Source organism: Nyctereutes procyonoides, unplaced genomic scaffold (genome assembly GCF_905146905.1).
Source record: "Nyctereutes procyonoides isolate TBG_1078 unplaced genomic scaffold, NYPRO_anot_genome, whole genome shotgun sequence".
NCBI classification, from domain to species: Eukaryota; Metazoa; Chordata; class Mammalia; order Carnivora; family Canidae; genus Nyctereutes; species Nyctereutes procyonoides.
Genome location: NW_026575133.1, coordinates 41,744,894 through 41,770,358, shown reverse-complemented (window position 1 = coordinate 41,770,358; position 25,465 = coordinate 41,744,894). Strand labels below are relative to the sequence as shown.

Here is a 25,465-nt window from a genome sequence, read left to right as displayed (position 1 = left end):
CTTTCTCTTTAGATTTGAAATCCAACACCTCATATTCCCTTCTCAAGCCCCAAGGTGTCAATCAAGGTCAGGCTGTGAATCTTGCACAGCAACATGCAGCAGAGAATTCATCTCCGAGTCTTTTAACCAGGAGCAAGGTTTAGTTTTATGTTGTTTCATAACAGGAAAGAGCTGCTCACAAATGTAGGTCCTTCCACACATGGACAGAATCTTTGCATAGTGGTTTTTTTGTTTTTTTTTTAAGATTTTATTTATTTATTCATGAGAGACACACACACACACACACACAGAGAGAGAGAGAGAGAGAGAGAGAGAGAGAGAGGCAGAGACACAGGCAGAGGGAGAAGCAGGCTCTATGCAGGGAGCCCGATGTGGGACTTGATCCAGGGTCTCCAGGATCACACCCTGGGCTGCAGGTGGCGCTAAACCGCTGCACCACTGGGGCTGCCCTGCATAGTGGTTTTTATATTTAGGGTAACCATTCCCAAGATAATTGTAGAATTCTGGGATCCCAACACCATCATATTTCATTTTCAGTATAGTGTTGCACTGCAATTCAAGAACTTCCATTTGTAGCTCCTCGCTCACATTATTAATATTAATTGAGAAAGGTGAACTGAACAATGTCAGTTCATTTTCATAAAGTTTGAAATCAGAGAACCGTTTTTGGAATTCAGTCTTCAACTCTTTAATTCGGGAAATATAGTTCAGGCCATCTCTTTCATTTTCAGAAACTAATTTCAGCGTAGGGAAGTGGGCCAGACTGTTCTTTGTCAAATGAGTTTCACAAAGACACAGTTTCATTAGCAATGAGTGAATTGAGTCCTACATCTGTGTAACCACTTGTGAACGCCTTTGCAAGGAAATATCCACTGTCTTTAGGTAAGTCATAATGTCAACCAAAAAGGGTAAGTCTTTGACCCAATCTTTGCTAGTAAGCTGAGGAGCCGATTTTCCTTTAGAAGACATGAAAATAATCAATTTCTTCCAACAGTTCAAAAAATGGGCATTTCCATCCCATGGGGCAGAACGGGCTTCCATACTGTGCATCTACCTCACTGAACAAAGCACTGAACTTGCTGCAGTCTGAGCCATGGGAAAATATCCAGGTTATGGTATGAATCACTACGTACATGACATGATCCATTTTTAACTTTTTAGCACAAAGTGATTCCTGGAGAATGAGGCCATGCACGGACCTGAGCTCTGTATCTTTGCAAAGCCCTGACACTCTAGATTTAAGTTTTGTAACAAGCTGTTCAACCCCAACCAGTGTAGAATTGCCATCTGTGCTAACATTTACTGTGACCAGTCTACATTAAAATTTTTAAGATTTTTCTCAACGCAGACAAGTAATTCATTTCCTGATGCAGTGCCTGTCATGGAAACTGCGTCTAAAAGTTCTTCCATCACATCCAAAGTCTCATCAACACCACGAATAAATACAGCCAACTGGGGTGGGGAGGGATTACCTCCATCAGCCCTTTCAGGAGCAGCAATGGAGAAAGCCACAAATGATTTAGCTTTTTCTTGCAGCTTGTCCTGTAAGTTCTCTGCCATGTGGCCCACATGCTGCGAAACAGTATCAGCACCTAGTCTTAGACTGGCAAATGCTTGTCTCTGTTCAGGGCACATAATTTCCACTGCACTCAACAGACATTCCTTTATAAACTCGCCATCTGTAAAAGGTTTTGATGCCGGGGCAATTTTCTCACTTAATATGTAACTGCATTTCATAGCAGCGTCATTTATTTTATTCATGTTCAAAATTAAGTCATGTTGAAATTTCAGTCTTTTTTTCAGTTCGCTTTTTTATCATGCATCTCTTCTGTATATCCATCGTGGTTCCTACTATGGTTTGTTTCATATTGGCGCCTGAGGTTAAGTTTCTTCGACACAGACACACTCTGTTTGCATATTAAACACGTAGGAACATTCTTGACCTCCACAAAGAAATAAGCTCGCTCCCATTTTTCTTGAAACGTGTGGCTTTCTTGTTCTAGCTTTCATTTTCCCACTTTTGAAAGACACAAACGCATAATATTAAAATGTCACCTTTACGAAAAGTACTACTTTGCAAGAGAAAAGTATTGGCTCTATTTTTTCAAAGTCTAAGTGTTTTTACTCCTTAGAAGTGGAGGAGAACTGTGAGAATCATGGGGATTATAGGAAACAGCTAAGAAGAAACCTCTGATTCTCCAGTGCACACAACTCTAGGAATTGGGTAGGTTGCATGTAGGAATGCAACCCTAGGGCATGGTTTCCTGATGCAGTACCGAAAGAAGCTGGAAATCCAGATTTCTATGTGAAATTCCTTGATTCTTAAAAATATTCATAATAAATTGGGTTTTTCCCCCCTATAGATACTATCTAAGCTACAACATCTATCCCTCAGATTAGGCAGAGTAGGGACATTGGTTTGGGGGTCTCTTGTTTAAACCTGACAAAAAGTGGGATCCCTGGGTGGCTTAGCAGTTTGGCGCCTGCCTTCAGACCAGAGCGTGATCCTGGAGTCCTGGGATGGGGTCCCACATCAGGCTCCCTGCAGGGAACCTGCTTCTCCCTCTGCCTGTGTCTCTGCCCTGCCCCCCTAATGAATAAATAAAATCTTCTAAATAAATAAACAAACCTGACAAAAACTCTAGTTGAAGAGAATGAAATGTCTAAAGAGAATTAAACAGCTGATTCTGAAACCACAGGTTTAAAAGTCTGTCCAAACAGAAACCTAGAAGGTACCCAAAGAGGGGAGCTAACCTGATGTATCTCAAAGTGCATGTTTTTTGCAGCCTTCAAGGTTATAGTTAACTAGAATACTCATTCACTTGATAGGATTTACACGTTTTTCATACACGGAGAAATTTTATTTAAGAAGGTTTTGATGAGAAATTTTATTTAAGAAGGTTTTGAATAAGAAATTTTAGTTAAGTGTGTCTATCCTCCTGTTAGTGCCTCTCTGGGGAACCTTGCTAACAACCCTGGAAAGTCTCAGTCTATAGAGCTTTAGCATCCCTTACTTCTACACATTCTGTTCTTCCTGCCTCTCTCTTCTTGGCTTTGACTTTTCTCTCCAGCATGGTCCAGAACTATGGCAAGCCCACCGGTCTTTGTTCCTTGCTTCTCTTCTACGGCTTGCTCTGTATCAGCCTGTGACTTGAAGTCAACATAGGCAATCCTGCAATTGTGGGGGTGGGATCACGGAGAGAAGAAAGAATAGTCAACATTTAGTATTCTTGTCTTCTGATTTAGTAATACACATACAAGACAAAATACAAAAGGTAGAAAAGGATATGAAGTGTGCCTTCTGTCCAATTTCTTTCCTTATAGGCAGCATGACATATATATAAAAGCAAATGTATATATATATATACACACTCTATTTTTCAAAGATTGACTGGGATATAATTTACATATCATAAAATTTACAATGAGGGGCTCGTGGCTGGCTCAGTCAGTGGAGTGTGCAACTCTTGATCTCAAGGTCGTGAGTTCAAGTCTCACATTGGGTATAGGGATTATTTAAAAATGAAATCTTAAAAAAATAAAAACAGTGTATAATGGTTTCTAGTATATTTACAGAATTCTAGAACCATCACCATGATCTAATTTTAGAACATATTTATCATCCCCCCCCCCAACAAAGTATCCATTAGCAGTCACTCCTTATTCCCTCCAACTCATTCCCATCCTCTGGCCCAACTACTATGCTACTTGCCTATTCTGGACATTCCATAGAAATGGGATCATATGAATATGCAATCTTTTGTGTCTGGCTTCTTTCACTTAGCCTAATGTTTTCCAGACTCATCCAAGTTGTAGCATGTGTCAGTACTTCATCCCTCGTTATGCCAGGATACTATTACCTTGTGTGGAAATGCCATGTTTTGTTTATCCATTCATCAGCTGGTTGATATTTGGGGTTGTTTCCACTTTTTTGGCCATTATGACTGAAGGTGATATGAACATGTGGTTGGAAGTATGCGGCTATTTGTTTTCATTTTGGAGGGCGTACACACCTAGTAGCAGAAATGCTGCACCATATGGCAACTCTCTGTTTAACATTTTGAGAAATTGCCAAATAGTTTTCCAAAGCAACTGCACTATTTTATTTTACATTCCCACCGGCAATGAATAAGGGTTCCAATTTCCCTGTAGCCTTGTCAACACTTATTATTGCCTTTCTTATTACAGCCACTCAGATGGGCATGAAGTGGGATCACACCATGGTTTTGATTTGCATTTCCTTAACAACTCACGTCGAGCACCTTTTCATGTTCTTATTGGCCATCCATATACTTTGGAGAAATGTCCATTCAAGCTCTTTGCCCATTTTTCAATTAGTTAGTCTTTTTTTTTTAATTATCTTTTTATTTTTTATTTATGATAGTCACAGAGAGAGAGAGAGAGAGAGAGAGAGAGAGAGAGAGAGAGGCAGAGACATAGGCAGATGGAGAAGCAGGCTCCATGCACCGGGAGCCCGATGTGGGATTCGATCCCGGGCCTCCAGGATCGCGCCCCGGGCCAAAGGCAGGCGCTAAACCGCTGCGCCACCCAGGGATCCCTTATTATTGAGTTGGGAGAGTTCTTCACAAATTCCAAATCCAAGGCTCTTAGAAGATACATGATTTGCCATATTTTCTCTCAGTCTGCAGAGGGTTCTTTTTTACTTTTTGTGTAGTGTCCTCTGGAGTATAAATGGTTTCAATTTTGATAAAGCCCAACTTGTCCATCTTCTATTTTATCATCAGCACAACACTCCAACCTAGGATCACAAGGATGTACTCCTGTGTTTTCGCCATAGTTTTGTTTCAGCTCTTACATTTGGGTCTTTGATCGATTTCGAGTTAATGTTTATAGAGTTAAGTCCTCCATTATGTTTTTACATGAAAGAGAATATTAAACACACTGTTCTATATCTTGCCTTTATATTGGAGATTATTTTCCATCAGTACATAAAGTGCTGTTTCACTTCTTTTTTCAACTGCATAGTACAGTATCTTTTGGATGTACCAGAAAATTTTAGCCAGTTTTCCATTGATAGATGTTCAGGTTAATTCTAATTTTGCATCAACCAACTTTGTAATACATTATGTCACGTGTCTATCTGTGGGATAAATTCTTAGGAGTGTAATTGCAGGATAAAATGATACATGCAACTATAACAAGAAATACCAACTCATCTCCACAGGCACTTCACCAATCTTCCTTCTACCAACGAAGTCTGAGTATGCCAGTTTCTCTAACCCTCCTCAATACTATGGTAATGCTTTTTGATCTCTGAACACCTAATAGGTAAAATGTTACAACTAAATTAAATTAATTAAAATTGCCTTTTAACTTACAATTCTTTTAGTATGTGTGAGGATGAGTATCTTTTTTATGCTCAAAAGAAAATTCCTTTTCTGTGACCTGTTCATAATTTGCTAATATTTTTATGCGGTTGTTATTCTTTTCTAAAATATTTTATTTATTTTAGAGAGAGACAGAAAGAATATGAGCAGGAGGGGCAGAGGGAGAGAGAGAATCTCAAGCTGACTCCAGGCTGAGCACTGAGCCCAACATGAGGCTTAATCCCATGATCCCAAGATCATGACCTGAGCCAAAACCAAGAGTCGAATGTTCAACAGACTGCACCATCCAGTCGCCCCTGTTGGTCTTTTTCTTACTGATTTGTGAGATGCACTTTATTTTTTTTTAATAAATTAATTTTTATTGGTGTTCAATTTACCAACATACAGAATAACACCCAGTGCTCATCCCGTCAAGTGTCCCCCTCAGTGCCCGTCACCCATTCACCCCCACCCCCCGCCCTCCTCCCCCTCCACCACCCTTAGTTCATTTCCCAGAGTTAGAAGTCTTTATGTTCTGTCTCCCTTTCTGATATTTCCCACACATTTCTTCTCCCTTCCCTTATATTCCCTTTCACTATTATTCATATTCCCCAAATGAATGAGAACATACACTGTTTGTCCTTCTCCGATTGACTTACTTCACTCAGCATAATACCCTCCAGTTCCATCCACGTTGAAGCAAATGGTGGGTATTTGTCATTTCTAATGGCTGAGTAATAGATGCACTTTATCTATCAGAAAATTAGCCCTCAGTTTTAAAAGAAATCATGATTTTTTTTCCTGGTTTGTCACTTGTCTTTCAACTTTGCTTATGGGATTTCCTCTACTCCCCCACCCCGCCCCATGTAGAAGTGTTTTATATATATTTTTTTATTTTTTTTATTTATTTATGATAGTCACACAGAGAGAGAGAGAGAGGCAGAGACATAGGCAGAGGGAGAAGCAGGCTCCATGCACCGGGAGCCCGACATGGGACTTGATCCCGGGTCTCCAGGATCGCGCCCTGGGCCAAAGGCAGGCGCCAAACTGCTGCGCCACCCAGGGATCCCAGAAGTGTTTTATATTTATGCAGTCAAATTTATCTGTTCTTTTATAACTTCCAGGATTTGTGTCATACTTAACAGGCTTCCCCTTCTTGAAGATTACTAAAAACAAACAAAACAAAAACATTCTCCACATCTCCCTCTACTACTTTATCATTTCATATTTTCATTGTAATCCTTCACGAACCTGTAACTTACTTTGGTGAAAGATATGGAGTAAGAAAAAAAAGGAAAAAAAAAGATATGGAGTAAGGATCTGTTGAGTAAGCATATTCTTTTTTTTTTTTATCTTTCTTTTTTAAGATTTTATTTATTTATTCATAGACACAGAGAGAGAGAGAGGCAGAGACACAGGCAGAGGGAGAAGCAGGCTCCACGCAGGGAGCCCGATGTGGGCCTCGATTCCGGGTCTCCAGGATCACACCCCAGGCTGCAGGCGGCGCCAAACCGCTGCGCCACCAGGGCTGCCCGAGTAAGCATATTCTTGAAGAATGCACCACACTCTCTTCCCATAGGTATTATGCTTCATTTAATATGGTCATGGATTCCCTGGCATCTCCTATCTTCCTTTTGTAATAATTCTTTATGTAAAGGAATGATTCTAAAGACTTAAGTATATCTAATCAAAAGGTAACTAACATTAGAGAAATTCTATGGCTTTTGCAGCAACTTTTCATTTTGTGACTAATATTGCTGACTACATGCGTGGCAGAGAGCCCCAAAACCCCTCACACTAAACACTGACAATTGCAAATTGCTAACAATATGGGATTTATTCTTTCAGACTTGTTTTCTCAATTGGCAGGATTCTTTTCTAGAGCTTATGTTATTCAGGATATACTGGTAGAGTAGTCTAAAATAGACTATTTTAGAGTTCACCTATACCAACAATTTTCACTTAAATGTATCTGTAATCCTGATATGCAAGCTGCACCTCATTAAGAAATCCTTCAGGGATCCCTGGGTGGCGCAGCGGTTTAGCGCCTGACTTTAGCCCAGGGCGCAATCCTGGAGACCCGGGATCGAATCCCACGTCCGGCTCCCAGTGCTTGGAGCCTGCTTCTCCCTCTGCCTGTGTCTCTGCCTCTCTCTCTCTGTGTGACTATCATAAATAAATAAAAAAATTTAAAAAAAAAAAAAAAAAAAAAGAAATCCTTCAAAATAGGGTCCCCTGGCTGGCTCAATCATTGGAGCATGCAACTCTTGATCTTGGGGTTGTGAGTTCAAACCTCACACTGGGTGTAGAGATTACTTAAAAATAAAATCTTAAAAAAAAATTCCTTCAAAATACATCCCACTCCATCCTTTCTAATTTTACCACACTCACCTCTTACTCTACCAAAGCCTAGCTACACGGCGCTAGTGTTTCATTGATTGTTACAACATAGTTCTAATGGACCAATTCAGTGCTGTTTTGGTATCTGTCCAGGCAAGTCAGCAAACATGGTGTTTCATTAGCGTCAACCTTGGAGAGAGAAGAATGGAGGTAATCTATTACTGAATTCGTCTAATCTTCAATCTTAAACTTTGTAGAATAAATGTTCATTTCTCAATGACACTACCACAGTTTTCTAGAAGCTTCCGGCTGTCCATTTATGATGCCCCCTTCAGTTTTCTATGCCTGCTGGTAGAAAGGTTGGATAACTACTCTTCCCTTCCCTAAAATCAGGCATTAAGTGATATAGGAGAATGCAATGTAATTCTGTTATGTCTGAATTCAGTAGAAATACACTCTTTTTCAATATATAAAACATATGTTTTACTTGTCCTATTCTTCCTCACCAATCTGATTTGAAAGGTATCCTTAAACACATCTTTTGAGTCATGTTAAGTGGCTGTCAGGCATGTTCTTGATCAAACGTGTTTTGGCATTCAGATCTACGTTAACACAAAAGAGTATTTTTAGTCTGGGTTCAGATCTAACAAGCATTGAAAATTCGCTAAAAGAGAAAAAAACACTTCTCCAAGAGTTGGAGAGCGTTAATAGCAATACATATTCCTTCATTTAACAAATATTTAGACACATATCTGGGCGACAGCTATGCTACATGCTACATGAGAAAAGACTTATCCTCTATTCTTGGGAATGTGGTCTTACTGGGGGAAAAGGCTATGTAAGCAGTCACATAATTACAAACTCTGGAAAGTGCCAAGAAGGAAAAGTAAAAAGGGAAATGAGAGCATCTAGTAAAGACTTAACCTAGGGGCACCTGGCTGGCTCAGTCAGATGAGCATGTGATTCTTGATCTCCGGGTTGTGAGTTTGAGCCCCACGTTGGGTAAAGAGATTACTTAAAATAAATAAAGTTAAAACAAACAAACAAACAAACAAACAGGGGTGCATGGGCAGCTCAGTCAGTTAAGCATTTAACTCTTGATTTTGGCTCAGGTCATGAACTCATCAGGGTTGTGGGACTGAGTTCCATGTTGAGCGCCATGCTCGGTATGGAACCTGCCTAAAGATTCTCTCTCTCCTTCTCCCTCTGCTTGTCCTTGTTCATGTTCTCTCTCTCTCGAAAGAGAAAGAAAGAAAGAAAGAAAGAAAGAAAGAAAGAAAAGAAAAGAAAGAAAGAAAGAAAGAAAGAAAGAAAGAAAGAAAGAAAGAAAAGAAAAGAAAGTAAAACAGAAAGAAAGTCCCACCTAGACTCCGCCACTGCCCCCCCCCCCCAAAGGACTTAACCTAGTCTGGTAGTAAGGGAAATTTTTTCTGATCTTGAGGAAATGAACTTTAAGCTGTGATTCCATGGATGGGCTTCAGGTAGCCCTGGAATGAGTCCCAGAGACAACATTATGGCAGAGAAGGTAAGGTACAGTAGACAAAGAACATTATGACAGGGAAGGTGAGCCATACAGCTATAGCATAGAGGGTGAGAGCAATGTAGATAAAGTTTGTGCTGTGCAAGTAGGTGACCTGGTGGTAACTGACTACTTGCACAGAGTAAAAATCCAAGACTTATTCCTGACCCAGAGTCTTCTAGATACACAAGTATCTATAAACAGTTAACTTATTTGTATACCTTTCTTTACTTCCTTTCCTTTTGTTTTTCTCAATTTAATTTCATACCCAAGGACTTTTGTCTCACTAAGTTTCAAGGCTTTTCTCTGGTCATCAGCAGATTTAAAATTTACATAACCAAATTTCCTACAGAGATGTAAAAGAAAAGGGAAAAAAAAACACCTAGGTAAGATGTAGAGGCACGACTCTAGTTGACTAGTCACACTGGATGTGAAAGTGGAAGTCAGCATTGAGTCATTACAATTTAAAACCAAGGCTCCACCAGCTAGCAATATAAATGTCATAAAGAAACCAGAGAGGAATGGTTCTCACCCTGGGGCAAGTTAGACAAGGGCTAGAGACATTTTTGGCTGTCACAACTGCAGGAGTGCTAGTTGTGGGTGGAATGCAGTGGGTGGAATCCATAGCCTGCAATCCACTAGACAGTCCCCCGCCACAAAGAATTATCTGGCCCAAAATGTTAACAGTGCCAAAATCAAGAAACCCTGTCCTGGAGCAAGGACTAAGAGTCAGTGCAAATTCACCTGTTGAAATCTTTATTAGTTTTCTGTTTAGCCAACTGACCCAATTTAACCGAAAGCTATAGAAAATGAAGCTTGAAATTATGAGGTTTTGAATTTTTGTTTTAAGAAAGGGCCATCTACATTTGCGAATTGGAACAAAAATATCACTCGTAATGAGGAATGTGTTAGCAAACCGAAGGGCTACTACAAATATATTTTTTAATGCAAAAGAAATTTGTATTTCCTGCAAATGCAACAGTATTACAAAATATAGTTAACAAAAACCGTACTGGCAATGTGACAAAAGTCGTGGCAGAGGCTCTGGAGCCAGACGGCTGTACTTAAATACTAGCTTGGCCATTGTCTAGCCATGTGATACAGGGTACATTACTTAACTTTTCTGTGCCTAAAATTTCTCCTCTGTGAAATGGGGATAATGTCAGTGATTACCACTGAGGATTGTCTTAACAGATCCAGTGACTCACTCTGAACTGGTCATAAGGAAGGTCATAAGTAAGGAATTAGAAACAATGCCTGGAATAGTGAATGCTCAGTGAGTTCACTATTATCATTATCTTTTTGTTTTTACCTAGGACAGTCTGAGTACTATATGCTCACACCCAAGAATATGCTTCTGATACAAAAGAAGTGAGAAAGAGAAAATTCGAATCAGCAAAAAAGGAGGAGTGATACAGGACCCATATGTGCCACCAGAGCTAGGGGGCTGTGATTAAAGGTGTGATTCGCTTTAAAGTAGTTTGGGGCAAATAACATCGCTCACAGTGGAAAATCACGAAACTATGGTTCTGTGAAGACAAGGAAAAATCTCAGGATTATGTTAACATTTCAATTGGAAAAATGGGATAGCAGAGTTTGATCTAATGGGTTTTCTAAGGGTCACCAAAGGGTTTTAAATACATTAGTCTGTCTTATCCATGGCTTCAGTTACCCAGAGTCAACTATGTGGTCTGGAAGCAGATGATTCTCTTTCTGACCTAGCATCAAAAGGTCAATAGTACTCTAATGCTAGGTCACGACGCCTATGCCATGGACCTCACTTCATCCCCTCATAGAGACGTTTTATCATCTCACATCATCACAAAGAGGGCGAGTATGCTGCAGTGAGATGTTTTGTGAGGTTCCAGAAACCACATTCATATAACTTTCATTAGAGGATATTGCTGTAATTATTCTACTTGTTATATTATTATTAATCTCTTATGGTGGCCAATTTATAAATTAAACTTTATCACTGATTTGTATGTAAAAGAAACAACATAGTGCATGTAGGGTTCAGTACTATCTGTGGCTTCAGGTATCCACCAGGAATCTTATAATGTATCCTCGAGGATACAAGACTACTATACTCACTCTGAACTGCAAGAGGCTGAGGTAAAACCCCTCTAAAAGGTAAAGAGCAGGTCACAAAAGGATTGGACAACACAAAAGTCTAGTAACCCACAACGAAACAGAAAGTTACAGGAACTCCTAATTCTTCCAGGGATAATAATGCTGGGCTGATAAACTTGATATTCTTAATTTATTGGAATTTACCTGGACAAGCCAACTCTGACACCAACAACTATGAGATCATTTTTAGCAAAAAATTCACTGAGACCAGTTTTTTTGGTTCAGCAGCAGTTTTGGTGAAATTCAGGTTTCCAACAAACAGTCTGAAAGTTAAAGGTAGTTCAACTGCCATATGAAAAGGTTAAAAAGAAAAAAGAAAAGAAAAGAAAAAAAGGAACTCAAACTGTTCAGAAACAATGATGCTACAAGAAAATTCCATTAAAGATTCTGGCATATTGTAATAACCAAACTGCAATAAAAATCCCCTTGTTTGCCACTTGGGCTTTTACTCTGTCCACAAGTATCATACCTACACTACATCTATTCTGTTAATATGAAATTCTCTATGTTTTGTTTGTGCTTTAAAACACAGCAAAGGGACGCCTGGGTGGGTCAGCAGTTGAGCATCTGCCTTTGGCTCAGAGCGTGATCCTGGGGTCCTGGGATCGAGTCCCCACATCGGGCTCCCTACATGGAGCCTGCTTCTCCCTCTGCCTATGTGTCTGCCTCTCTCTCTGTGTCTCTCATAAATAAATAAATAAATAAAACCTTAAAAAAAAAAAGAAAAGAAAAACACAGCAAAGAAGTTACCTTCCAATTTCTGTTTTTTGGTTTCACGGGAAGCCTTCTGTTTGGCCATTTCCTTCTTCTGTTTATCAGGTGTTTCTTTGATAGACTCTGTGGGCAAAAGTCAGAATATTATATATTTTTAATGATCTGTCTGTATCACTAATGAGTTAACTGGAAGCTTTTACTGTATCCACAAATATCACCCCTATGGTAATACCTACTCTTCACAAGACATACAAGTTAGCTCTAGACAAGAGTACTTATAAAAGCATTTATAAATTAATTAGAACATTCTTCAAGTTCCTAAAAGACATCCAACAACCCCTGCCCAAAGGCTTCCCTTACAACTCTAATTCCTTGATATGGACCATCCCTCAATTGAGCTGATTTAGGCCATCCTGGCCTTCCTCTTTGTCTCCCTCTTCACATCCTTTGTCATCACTGCCCTTGTCCTGCTCGTCTTCCCTGACGCCCACAGGAAGGACCGTTCTCCCTCTGGCCCATGCAGAACATACACCTTTTTCAGAATCTAAATGAAAACCCACCTAACCAATGGCTCCCACACACTTGTTGAGAATAACAAATTATTCTTTCAGAGAAACTGCTCATAAATCTGACTATAATACACAAACCTAAGGAAAAAATTCAATGCCACTTTAACCTCTTTTTTTGAAATAATTTTAAAGGTACTGCCATTGTATTTAAGTAAAACTATTAATAATTACTTCTTTGGAAGCAGTATCATTTAAAATGTTACAGAGACTCAACTCCATCAGGACAAAAACAAAATCACTGACAACTAAGTTTGGGGGACAATTAACTGGCATGGCTCCTATGCACTGGGACAGAAATAATCAATGTAGAAAATTCAGAGAAAACACTGATTCTGATCACTTGGACAGCAGAGGTCAAAGGTCCACTGAGATTCCTCATCGACGAAGCCACACCTGAAAAGTCAGCCAGCAATTGCCAAGGCAACTGTCCGAAGGGTGGGTATATTCACAGAACCCGCCCCCAACGGGCATATGGAACGGCAAGCAGGGCCGACCCTTGCCATCTGCCAGTTGCTAGCCAGAACAGCCCTGGAAGAGAATTCGTCACCTTCTGCATCCTGGCCCAACTCAGCGTTCTTATATTCCTCTTCCTCATAGCTCCCATTCTCTTTTCACGGTCCTCGAGCTTGGCACCCCTCCTGTCTTTTGGCAATTGGGCCCTGGTGGCTGTCTTTCTGTGTGGTGACAGTTTCTCAGCAAACTTGGGAGCCAGAAACTTTTCCCCTCCCTACTTTATTTTTTGGAGTGGTAGTAATCTTCCCACCACTTTTCTGGGGGATGACAATCCGGAAAGAAGTGGCAACACAGAGAGCACATCTTCCCTGTGCCCACAGGGGTTACAACCACATTGTACAGTCAGCGAGTACAAGATCTGGTCAGGCACATATGTCAATGTCTATGTTGCTCTCTCTAAGGTGAATTTCTCAATGTGTAGTAAGAGAGCTCCCAGCACTACCTGCCATGCTCACCTAAAGAAAAAGAAAAAGAAAAAAAAAATCCTAGACTTCACTTAGAGCTATCAAATCAGAATCTTTACAGGGAAGGAACTAGAACTAGGTTACTAGAAGTTTCCAAGCTACTGCCCTAGGAAAATATACCAAGTCAATTACTGTTTAGGTGGCTCCACACACCATCAGAGTGCTCTTTGGTTTTTGTTTTATTTTTTTCTGTTGTTGTTTTTTGTTTGGTTTTGGGTTTTTTTTTTTTTTGGTTTTTGTTTTTGTTTTTTTAAGATTTTATTTATTTATTCATAAGAGGCATGGGGGTGGGGGCAGAGACACAGGCAGAGGGAGAAGCAGGCTCCATGCAGGGAGCCCGAAGTGGGACTCGATCCCAGGACCCCAGGGTCACGCCCTGGGCTGGAGGCAGGTGCCAAACCGCTGAGCCACCCAAGGATCCCCTGGTTTTTGTTTTAAAGATTTTATTTAAAAAAAAAAAAAAAAGATTTTATTTTTAAGTAATCTCTATACCCACTCTTTGCATACAAATAAATACCAAAGTGAAGAGCCCCCCACTACAGGCAACTGGAACATACAGAGGAACAAGAGCCAAGCCCCAAAGATTGGGCCTCATGCTTCCTAATTATATCATCAATTCCCAATCCACAGCTATTAATAACTGGGCATGGTATTATAAAACTAAATAACTAAAGATAAAAATTTTAGGGGCACCTGGGTGGCACAGTCAATTAAGCATCCAACTTGGTTTCAGCTCAGGTCATAATCTCATGGTCGTGCGATTGAACTCTGCATCTGGCTTCACCACAATCAGCACAGAGTCTGCTTGAGATTTTCTCCTTCTCCCTCTGCCCCTGCCCCTGCCCCCATGCTCTCTCTCTCTCTCTCTCTCTCTCAAATAAATAAATCTTAAAAAAAAAAAGTTAGCAAAACACTGAAGTCTCATCATACACAAAAGGACAAAGTGAAGAAACATGGGCAATAAATAAAACTAGTGTCTTTATCTTGCCAGTGTTAATTCAGAATGTCATAATGGAGGGAAGGCATTACTGGTTATGGGCTGAAAGATATCCCACTAAAATCCATATGTCAAAGTCTTAATCCACAGTATATAAGAATATTACTGTATTTGGAGACAGGCCTTTAAAGAAGTAATTAAGTTAAAATGAGGTCATTAGAATAGGCTCTAATACAATATGGCTGCTGCCCTTTTAAGAGATTAGGCCACAGATGACAAATGACCATGTGAAGACTTAGCAAGAAGGCTGACATTTACAAACCAAGGAGAGAGGCCTCAGAAGAAACCAAACCTACCAACACCTTGATCTTCAACTTCCAGTCTTCAGAATTGCTAGAAAATAAATTTCTGTTGTTTCAGCCACCCGTCTGTGAAATTTTGCTAAGATAACCCTAGCAAAGGAATATAACTGGTACATATAGCTCTCAATCCACATCACAGGAAGAGATAAGTAACTACAATGTGATTAGCATTACTGGTTATGAACACAATTTACAGGCAAGCAGATGAGGGACCAGTTCATCTGGCATGGGAATGATATGGGATCAGGGATGTTATGGGAAAGAGATGAGGGTTTTATTTATTTTATTTTTTTAGTAATCTCTACACTGAATGTGGGGCTCATGACCCCTAGATGAAGAGTAGCATGCTCTTCCAACTGAAGGAGCTAGGCACCCCAAGAGACAAGGGTTTTAATGAAATAATTTCAATGAGCCAACTTTAGAGTCTGGTTACTCTAAAAGTTCATTTAACTGTGGGAGTACTTCTATATGCTGCACCAATCAGAGGAAACCATTATAGGAATCACAATTTAAAGAGGAATGACCGGGTGGCCCCGGTGGCTCTGCGGTTTAGGCGCCACCTTCAGTCCAGTGCCTGATCCTGGAGACCTGGGATCGAGTCCCACATCAGGCTCCCTACAGGAGCCTGCTTCTTCCTCTGCCTCTCTCTGTCTCTCATTAATAAATAAGTAAAATCTTAAAAAAAAAAAAGAGGAATGACCAAAGGTAACCAGTGTGAACAGTCTAGAACATCACATACATACCAACCTAAGGAAAATATAATGTGATTACTCCTGTTTTCCTCCAAGAACCAGAGTCTGGATTCCAAAGCAAAAGTTGCATTCACCGAGAATTTTCTGATTGCTATAAAAGTTAATGCAACGTATTGTGAACATCATAATACAGTAGATGCTCTCTTAACTGTGTCTTAACTATGTCTACCTAACCAACTCATACTAACCTACATTTATGGCAAGACTGAATGAGTCTCATTTCCAAACAAGACTTACTAACCTGATGTCTGTGAAATGCTAAGTACATGTGGCTAGCAGGTTCTTCTGTGGTATTCACAGAACACCTGGCCATTTCTGTTTCCATACGCTAAAGTATATCCTTAATAAGCATCAGTTGTGTTTGTTCCAAACCTGTACATGTCTGTTGTATTTGCGGTTTCAATTACATAATAAAATCATATAAACCAATCAAATTAATGCAAAAAGTAAGTTAATCTGTGAAAACCACTTTGAATGCTTCGGACATATTTGATAAAGCTTAAAAATGCCACTGTAGTCAAATTAGGTGTGGATGAGCAACCATAAAAAGATGGGGAAAAAAGTAAAAATGCAGGAGTATTCTAATTGCTTTACTAGTTTTTTTTTTTTTTAAGATTTTATTTATTCATTCATAGAGACACAGAGAGAGGCAGAGACACAGGCAGAAGGAGAAGCAGGCTCCACGCAGGGAGCCTGACGTGGGACTCGATCCTGGGTCTCCAGGATCACACCCTGGCTACAGGCGGCGCTAAACTGCTATGCCACCAGGGCTGCCCCTTTACAAAAGTTTTGTTTTGCTTTAAAGAAACAAACTTTGGGGCACCTGCCTGGTTGAGTCAGCAGAGTATTCAGCTCTTGATCTTGGGGTCATGAGTCCGGCCCCACAGTTGGATGCAGAGATCACTTAAATAAAAACTCAAAAACAAACAGACAAACTTCAAATTACAGAAGATGCACTTATGAGTGTTCTCTGTACTGGGAAGACAAACTACTCCCAACACTGAACCCCAAGTCAAAAAACAAGGCCTTAGTCCCACATCAAAATATTGGTAAATGAACACACATTTAACATGTTTTAAATTGAAATCAGAAGGCATGTATGGGTAATTTACTTTTGATTACAACTACTAGATTGAATGGGGTTGAAGAAAGTTTCTATTATACAACTGGCTGTTCAAAGCAGACAATAAATAACATGCTAGCTGCCTCTCAAAACAAGTTGCTTGGGGCAGGGGAGGGCACGGGTGGGGGCAGGAGGAAAATCAAAAATGTGAATCAGGAAGTGGGTAGGGACTTTGGATTTGGCAGAACTATGTATGATCCCAGCTCTGTCACTTATTAATTATAAAACCATGAGCAAACGGGCACCTGGGTGGCTCCACGGTTGAGCATCTGCCTTTAGCTCAAGTAATAATCTTGGGGTCCAGGGATCGCATTGGGCTCCCCTGGAGGAGCCTGCCTCTCTCTGTGTGTCTCTCATGAATAAATAAATAAAATCTTTGGGCAGCCCTGGTGGCGAAGTGGTTTAGCGCCGCCTGCAGCCCGGGGTTTGATCCTGGGGACCCTGGATCGAGTCCCACATCAGGCTCCCTGCACGGAGCTTGCTTCTCCCTCTGCCTGTGCCTCTGCCTCTCTCTCTCTCTGTGTCTCTATGAATGAATGAATAAATAAATAAATTAATTAATTAATTCTTTATTTAAAAAAAAGAAGAAAACTATGAGCAATTAAGTTAATGACTAAATCTGTTTTCCCACGTAGAAAACAGAGCTGATGATACCTGCCTAATACAGTCACTGGGAAAATGAAATGAGATGCATTAAACCCCCACGGTGGCTACACACATGAAGCATTCACTGTTCACAGGCTGTGTACCCACTCACCCATCCCAGTTCTTTTAGGACTCATCTCAAACCTATCCATATTCAACTAACACAGGGGCGCCTGGGTGGCTCTGTGGGTTAAGCATTCGCCTTTGGCTCAGGTCATGATCTTAGGGTCCTGGGATCCTGCCCTAGATTGGGCTCCCTGCTTAGTGAGGAGCCTGCTTCTCCTTCTCCTACTCCCCCTGCTTGTGCTGTCTCTGTCAAATAAAATCTTAAAAAACAAAAAGAAAAACTACCACAAAGGCTCCCAACCAGAGCAGAAAACATAGTAGAGACCTAAATACTTGTCAAAAGAATAAATATGGAAACACAGATGTTTGACAGGCACACAAACTAATGGAATTTAATGAGGCAACTCTAAGAATCTAGAGAGTTTCTTTCAAACCAGTATTTCCAGGCAACCAAAAGGACTTTTTTTTTTTTAAAGGACTTTTCAAACAAAAAAATATTTTTGCATTCCCTCCAAACAAACCTCACTTCTCACAATGTATTATTCTTCTTACTTGATACTAGTATTTAATTTGCTCACGTTCTGTTTGGAATTCTTGCATCTACCTTCACGGCAGTGGTCTGCAATTTTTTTTTTCCCCGTAAAAATGACGGTGTCCGATTTTGGTAGAGTCTGGGGTGGGCTTGTAAAACTAGTCAGAAAGTGTTCACAGTACCACTTTTGCGATTAAAACAAGGCAGTTCAAACTGTTTTCCTCTGGATTTTGATTGTTGACCTTAGTTAAGTCCTGCTCTGCACCTATATACAATTACCTCATCTCTACCTCCACGGTCCTTGTCTTCCCACAACTCATCTTCCCCATCTTCTATCTCCTTTGGAGAGAAAAAAAAAAAAAACAACTCATTTCCTTCAATTCACCTGGATTTTTTTTCCTCTGCTTAAAATGGACACAATTATTAGGCTCATCACAGGGCCTTCAACACTCCATACTATGCATGTTCTCCCTCTAGGATCTGGATTAAGTTTCTAATTATAATAAACACGTTAGGCTTCATCCTAGAGTTACTTTCGATCGGAATCTTTTACTCATGCCACTGAGCATCAAAATATAGAGAAAAAGATCATTTTTGGCCTATGTCTGTAGGTCAGAGGTCCCATACCTTGTCTTTTGCCACGATCTAGAAAATGGAGAACTCCTCGAGGTTATCAGGCAAGCTTCCAAGAATTCCTCCCTTTTCCCTCTCATTCTGTTCCCTTCAACACGCGTTTTCAAATAATTTCGTTTTTAAAAAAATTGGTTCCACCACCAGGTGCTCAAATGAAGGAAACAGAGGGCCAAAATAAAGCCCCCTAACGGTGAAAACTCAGCACCAAGAGTTCAAGAGTCTTTATCTTTGCAGACGGAGAACCCAGGGCGAAGTGGAGCAGCGCCCATCCCCACCCACATGCAAACGTGCAGCACACATTAGGAGTCGCACACCAGAACCCAGGACCGCCGCTTCCCCGGGAAACCCGCACAGTCTCGCCGCTCCCGCGAGAGGCGACCGCGGGCGCACGGCCCCGCCCACCCAGAGCCACCGCGCGAGGCGGAGCCGGGCGGGAGGCCCCGGAAGCGCCCTCCGCGGCCCGCAGGCGCCGACAGGTCGAGAGCGCCCTCCCAGCGGCGGCCCGGGATGGAAGCCCCGGCGGCGCACACTCCGGAAGGAGACGGTTGCCCTAGTAACTCCGCCTCGGCCAATCAGAGCCCGCGCCGCCTCTGGGCCAATCCCGAGCCAGGACGGAGAGGCGCGCGCCTGGGGGCGGGGCCTCGAGTCACGGCCGCCGCTGCTGCGCCTGCGCGCAGGGCGGACCTGTTGGTCTTTTCGTCCGGGTTCGAGCGCGGCGTGTGCGGCGTTTCCCTGGTTGGTGGGGGACCAGGTGCGGCTCCTGCTACGTTCAGGCACCTGGCGGTGGGCCCGGAAGACGTGGCTAAGGGTCATAAAAGCCGCCACTCGTCGCGGGCTCGTGGGCGAGGCGGTTAGGCCGCAGCCCGCGCGGCGGTGCAGGTGGGAGTCCTCTCGCCCTTTTCAGCCGAGACGGAGGCGCGGGAGGGCTCGGGGTGCGCAGTCGGCCCCGCGCCCTCCCCGGGTCTCCCGGCGCCGTGGAAGCCGCGGTAGCCAAAGTCCCCAGGGCCTGCGTGGCCCCGGGCTGTGTTGCCTTTCGCACGTTTTATCATGGACGTTTCCAAACAAGTTTACATTTTAAGATTTATTTATTTATCTATCTATTTACCTATTTATTTATTTTAGACACAGAGAGAGAGAGGCAGAGACACAGGCAGAGGGAGAAGCAGGCTCCATGCAGGGAGCCCGATGCGGGACGCGATCCTGGATCTCCAGGATCGCGCCCTGGGCCAAAGGCAGGCGCCAAACCGCTGAGCCACCCAGGGATCCCCTGGTTTGGTTTGGTTTTGTTGGTTTTTTTTTTTAATAATTTCACGTTACACGCAGGGAAATTGAGGCTCACAGAGGTTAAGGAACTCCACCGATATTGACTCGTATCTTCAATTACTCAATATTGTTTCTTTGAGTTGAAACCATCAATGTGCTTTTTGAGTCACCGTTAGCACCGGTAGTAGGGTCAGTAGGGGGATCAGAATCCTAGGAATTGTCCCCACATTGGGATCTGAAAAAAGCGCCTTGGGATGTGTGTGTGTGTGTGTTGGGAGTGGGGAGGGCTAGTCCTGAGTAAGGGGCCTTGCTCTTTTTCTTTTTTCTTTTTTTTTTTTTTTTTTGGTCTGGTTCTTAGCTTCAGAAAGTCCTAAACTGGAAGGAAGGAGGATAGGAAAAATAATTTGCGTATTTTAGATTTGGTACCTCACCAAAGACTAATCAATGATGATGGCTCAAAGCAGAAGTGCATTTCACTTACAAATAAAGATGCAAGGTTCAAATGAAATACTAGCAATTTGAGCAAGAAAAAAAAAATTATGAAATAGGATTGAATTCTGGGATACAAGGATGTTTCAGAGCAAAGAAATAGGTCAAACAGACTAAAGGGAGAGAAACACCCTGTCGGTTGAAATAAAGCCTGTGAAAATAAAACATTTGATGACAAGAAGTAGTCTTACTAAAATTAAAATCAGTGATAAGTGGGGCACCTGGCTGGCTCAGTCAGTAAAGCCTGAGACTCTTGATTTCTGGGTAGTGAGTTCGAGCCCCACGTGTGGCCTAGAGTTTTTTTTTTTTTATTATTTAAGTTTTTTAAAAGTCTTAATTGGTAAAAGAGCTTGGCTTTTCTTTTCTTTTCTTTTCTTTTAGAGCTTGGCTTTTCAATGTCATTCCTAGGGAACAAAGGAATATCTGTAAATGAAATTAAGACCTATTCGACCACCTTACGATTTTAAAGTTTTGGATGCAAAAGTGTCTGCAAAAATAAGGAAGGGGCACCTGGTGGCTCAGGTGTTTAAGCGTCTGCTTTCCACTCAGGTCATGATCCTGGGGTCCTGGGATCGATCCCCCATTTGGGCTCTCTGTTCAGTGGTGGAGTCTGCTTCTCTCTCTTGCTCTCCCACTCTCCCTTCTTGTGCTGTCAAGTAAATATAAGGAATAAATTGGAAAGAAATATTTATAACATGTAACAAAACCAGTGTCAGAATATGAAAGCTATAAATCAGTAAGAAAAAGACAAAGATGGGCAGAGAATATGAAAAGCCATTTTCTTTCTTTTTTTTTCTTTAAGATTTTAAAGACCCTGGGATCATGGCCTGAGCTGAAGGCAGACACCTAACTGACTGAGCCACCCGGGCACCCCTGAAAAGCAATTTTCAAAAGAAATTTAAGTAGCATATAAAGGTATAAAAAAATGCTCTACTATACAACCATTAGGGAAACATAACTTAAAATGATAAGATACTGGGGTGCCTGGGTGGCTCAGTTGGTTAAGCACCTGACTCTTTTTTTTTTTTTTTTTAAATTTTATTTATTTATGATAGGCACACAGTGAGAGAGAGAGAGAGGCAGAGACACAGGCAGAGGGAGAAGCAGGCTCCATGCACCGGGAGCCCGATGTGGGATTCGATCCCGGGTCTCCAGGATCGCGCCCTGGGCCAAAGGCAGGCGCCAAACCACTGCGCCACCCAGGGATCCCAGCACCTGACTCTTGATTTCAGCTCAGGTCATGATCTCAGGGTCAGGAGATAAGAGCCCCTGTAGGGCTTTGAGCTGGTGGGGAGTCTGCTTGATACTCTTTCCCTCTCCGTCTGCCCCTCCCCCCATCCTGGACATCCTCAATCTTTTTTTAAATATATAAAATAAGCCTCTCTCTCTGTGCCTCTCATGAATAAGTAAAATCTTGTAAATAAATAAACTAGTAAGATCCCATTTGTGTCCATCAGATTAACAGAAATTAAAACATCAAATAAGTGTTTTGGGGTTGTAGGAAGCTGCTACTGTAAGGGAGGAAATCTCTTTTTTTGCTCTACTCTTCTAAATTCTGGGCTGGGGCCCTGTAACAAAAGAGATTAACAAGAGAAAAGCATATAAATTTTTTTTTAAGATTTTATTTTATTTATTTGACAGCACAAGCAGGGGGAGTGGGAGAGAGAGAAGTAGGCTTCCTGCTGAGTAAGGACCCTGATGCAGGGCTCCGTCCCAGGATCACAACCCAAGCCAAAGGCAGACATCCAATCCACTGAACCACCCAGGTGCCCTACATTTCTTTACCATAAGTTTTATGGAACATGGAAGCCTTCAAAAGGAAATGCAGGGCAGCCGGGTGCCGTGATCCGGGGCGTGGTCCTGGAGACCCCGGATCGAGTCCCGCGTCGGGCTCTCGGTGCATGGAGCCTGCTTCTCCCTCTGCCTGTGTCTCTGCCTCCCTCCCTCTCTCTGTGTGTGTCTCACGAATAAATAAATAAAATCTTAAAAAAGAAAAAAAAAAGGAAACACAGACCTGAAGAAGCAGGTAAGCCTGAGTGGTGGTGGTGTTTAAAGATTATTCACAAGAGGCATAGAGAGGCAGAGACATAGAGGGAGAAGACTCCCCACAGGAAGCACGATGTGGGACAAGATCCCTGGACTGGGATCACACCCTGAGCCAAAGACAAACGCCCAACCGCTGAGCCACCCAGGTGTCCCAGCCTGAGTTTTTATGCCATGTTTGGTGGAAGGGTAGAGACTTAATGGGAACGTGAAACAAGACAAAGAAATATGAGCTCAGTGCAGTAAACGGGGAAACAAGCAAGGCCTGTTGATCCAGATTCCTCCTAGTGTCTTGGAGAAAAAAATGCTCCTTTCCTCTGGGTACAGGGTGGGCACCTCTCACATGAGAAGCTGTGACCTGCCTCAGGGAAGATCAGAGTCCTTGCACCTGCTTTCTTTCAAATTCCATTACCTTAAAATAGTCCATATACCACAGTGCCATATTTGGCGGTAGTTTAACATGAATCCCCTTATTACAAACACCTGGAGAGAAATTTGGCAATTTCCAGTCAAGGTAAAAATTTTCATTCCAGGGACACCTGAGTGGCTCAGTGGTTGAGTATCTGCCTTCGGCCCAGGGCATAATCCTGGAGTCCTGGGATCGAGTCCTGTGTCAGGCTCCCTGGATGGAGCCTGCTTCTCTCTCTCTCTTTCATGAATAAATAAAATATTTTTTAAAAAAAATTCTCATTCCTTACATTTAGGAATTCCACTTACAAGTGTGTAACCTAGAGAAGCAGTCTCACATAGATGAATATGTAAATCTTTATTGCAAACTTAAAAATAATTTTGTTGTGGACATTTCCAAACATACATTAAGTAGAGAGAGTAAAAAAATGAGGGATCCCTGAGTGGCTCAGTGTTTGAGCGTCTACCTTCAATTTTTTGAGGAACGTGATCCTGGGGTTCTGGGATCGTGTCCTGCATCAGGCTTCCCGCGGGCAGCATGCTTCTCCCTCTGCCAATGTCTCTGCCTCTCTGTGTCTCTCATGAGTAAATAAAATCTTTTTTAAAAATCCACTTTTACCCGTCACTCAGCTTCAAAACTTCAATATTTTTGCCAATATTTTAAAACTATTCCTTGCCTCAATTTCCCCCTTCTCTCCCTTTTTCTTTCTTGAGTATTTTAATGGGACTCCTACGCATCCTATCATTTCACCTATAAACGCTTTATTATGTATAGTAACATGCTGTTGGCTTGATACCACCTAATAGCTAGTCTGTGTTCAATTTTCTGTCTCAAAATATCTTACTGTTGATTTGCTTGAATGAAGATTCAAAAATTTCCAAAAACATTTCAAGAATTTCCACACATTACATTTGGTTGATATGTCTTTAAATCATTCTAAATCTATACTAGAGGGCAGCCCGGGTAGCTCAGCAATTTAGCGCCACCTTCGGTCCAGGTCATGATCCTGGAGACCTGGGATCCCTGCATGGAGCCTGCTGCTCCCTCTGCCTGTGTCTCTGCCTCTCTCTCTCTCTCATGAGTAAGTAAATAAGATATCTAAATAAATAAGTCTATAATAGAGAATCTTGGGGCACCTGGCTGGCTCAGTCAGGAGAGCTTGCAACTCTTGATCTCAGGGCCATGAGTTCAAGCCCCATATTGGGTGTAGAGATTATAAATAAATTTAAATATATATATTTATTTTTAGGGGCACCTGGGTGGCTCATTTGGTTTAGTGTCCAACTTTTGATTTAGGCTCAGGTCATGATCTCAGGGCTATGGGATGGAGCCCTGCATTGAGCCCCATGGCTGGCTCTACACACGGCAGAGAGTCTGCTGCTCTCCTTCTCCCTCTCCCCCTCCCTCCGTTCTCTCTCTCTCTCAAATAAATAATATATATATATAATATATATATAATACAGACTCTTACTTAATTTTTAAGTTTAAATTCAATTAATTCACATACAGTGTATTATTAGTTTCAGAGGTAGAGTTCAGTGATTCATTAGTTGCATGTAACACCCAGTGCTCCTTATAGCATGTGCCCTCCTTAATGTCCATCCCCCAGTTACTGTCTCCCCTCCCCCTCCTTTCCAGCAACCCTCAGTTTGTTTCCTGTGTTTAAAGTCTCTTATGGTTTGTCTCCCTCTCTGATTTTGTCTTATTTTATTTTTCCCCTCCCTTTTCCTATATGGTCCTCTGTTTTGTTTCTTAAATTCCGCATATGAGTGAAATCATGGTATTTGTCTTTCTCTGATTGACTTATTTCACTTAGCATAATATCCTCTAGTTCCATTCACGTTGTTGCAAATATTAAGATTTCATTTCTTTTTTGATGACTAGCATTCCACTGCCTGTGTGTGTGTATGTGTGTGTATATACCCCACATCTTCCTTATCCATTCATCTGTTGATGGACTCTGGGCTCTTTCCATAGTTTGGCTATTGTAGACATTGCTGCTATGAACATTGGGGGTACAAGTGCCCCTTCAGATCACTATGTTTGTATCCTTTGGGTAAATACCTAGTAGGGCAACTGCTGGGTTGTAAGATAGCTCTACAACTTTTTGAGGAACCTGCATACTGTTTTCCAGAGTAGCTGTACCAGCTTGCATTTCCACCGACAGTGTAAGAGAGTTCCTCTTCCTATACATGCTCACCAATATTTGTTGTTTTCTGACTTGTTAATTTTAGCCATTCTGACTGGTGTGAGGTGGTATCTCACTGTAGTTTTGAGTTGTATTTCCCTGATGTCGAGCGATGTTGAGCATTTTTTCATGTGTCTGTTGGCCATTTGTACATCTTAGTTGAAGAAATGTCTGTTCATGCCATCTGCCCATTTCTTGATTGGATTATTTGCTTTTTGAGTGTTGAGTTTGATAAGTCCTTTTTAGATTTTGGATACTAGCCCTCTATCTGATCTGTCATTGCAAATATCCTCTCCCATTCAGTGGGTTGTCTTTTGGTTTTGTTGACTGTTTCCTTCGTTGTGCAAAAGCTTTGATGAAGTCCCAATAGTTCATTTTTGCTTTTGTTTCCCTTGCCTTTGGAGATTGTCTAGCAATAAGTTGCTGCAACTGAGGTCGAAGAAG

At 41.7% G+C, this 25,465-nt stretch overlaps 1 long non-coding RNA gene across 2 annotated transcripts; it reads right to left on the bottom strand.

Moving 5' to 3' along the window:
• Positions 1-285: 285 nt before the first annotated feature.
• On the bottom strand, positions 286-19,004 carry LOC129493955 (uncharacterized). Of its 2 annotated transcripts, XR_008661239.1 has the most exons (4): positions 18,624-19,004; positions 12,070-12,156; positions 3,015-3,172; positions 286-2,017 (listed from the first exon to the last, which is right to left on the bottom strand). It is a non-coding gene; the product is annotated as an uncharacterized LOC129493955 (long non-coding RNA). The 2 variants fall into 2 exon arrangements; XR_008661238.1 differs by lacking the exons at positions 286-2,017; positions 3,015-3,172 and adding an exon at positions 7,544-7,856.
• Positions 19,005-25,465: the final 6,461 nt, after the last annotated feature.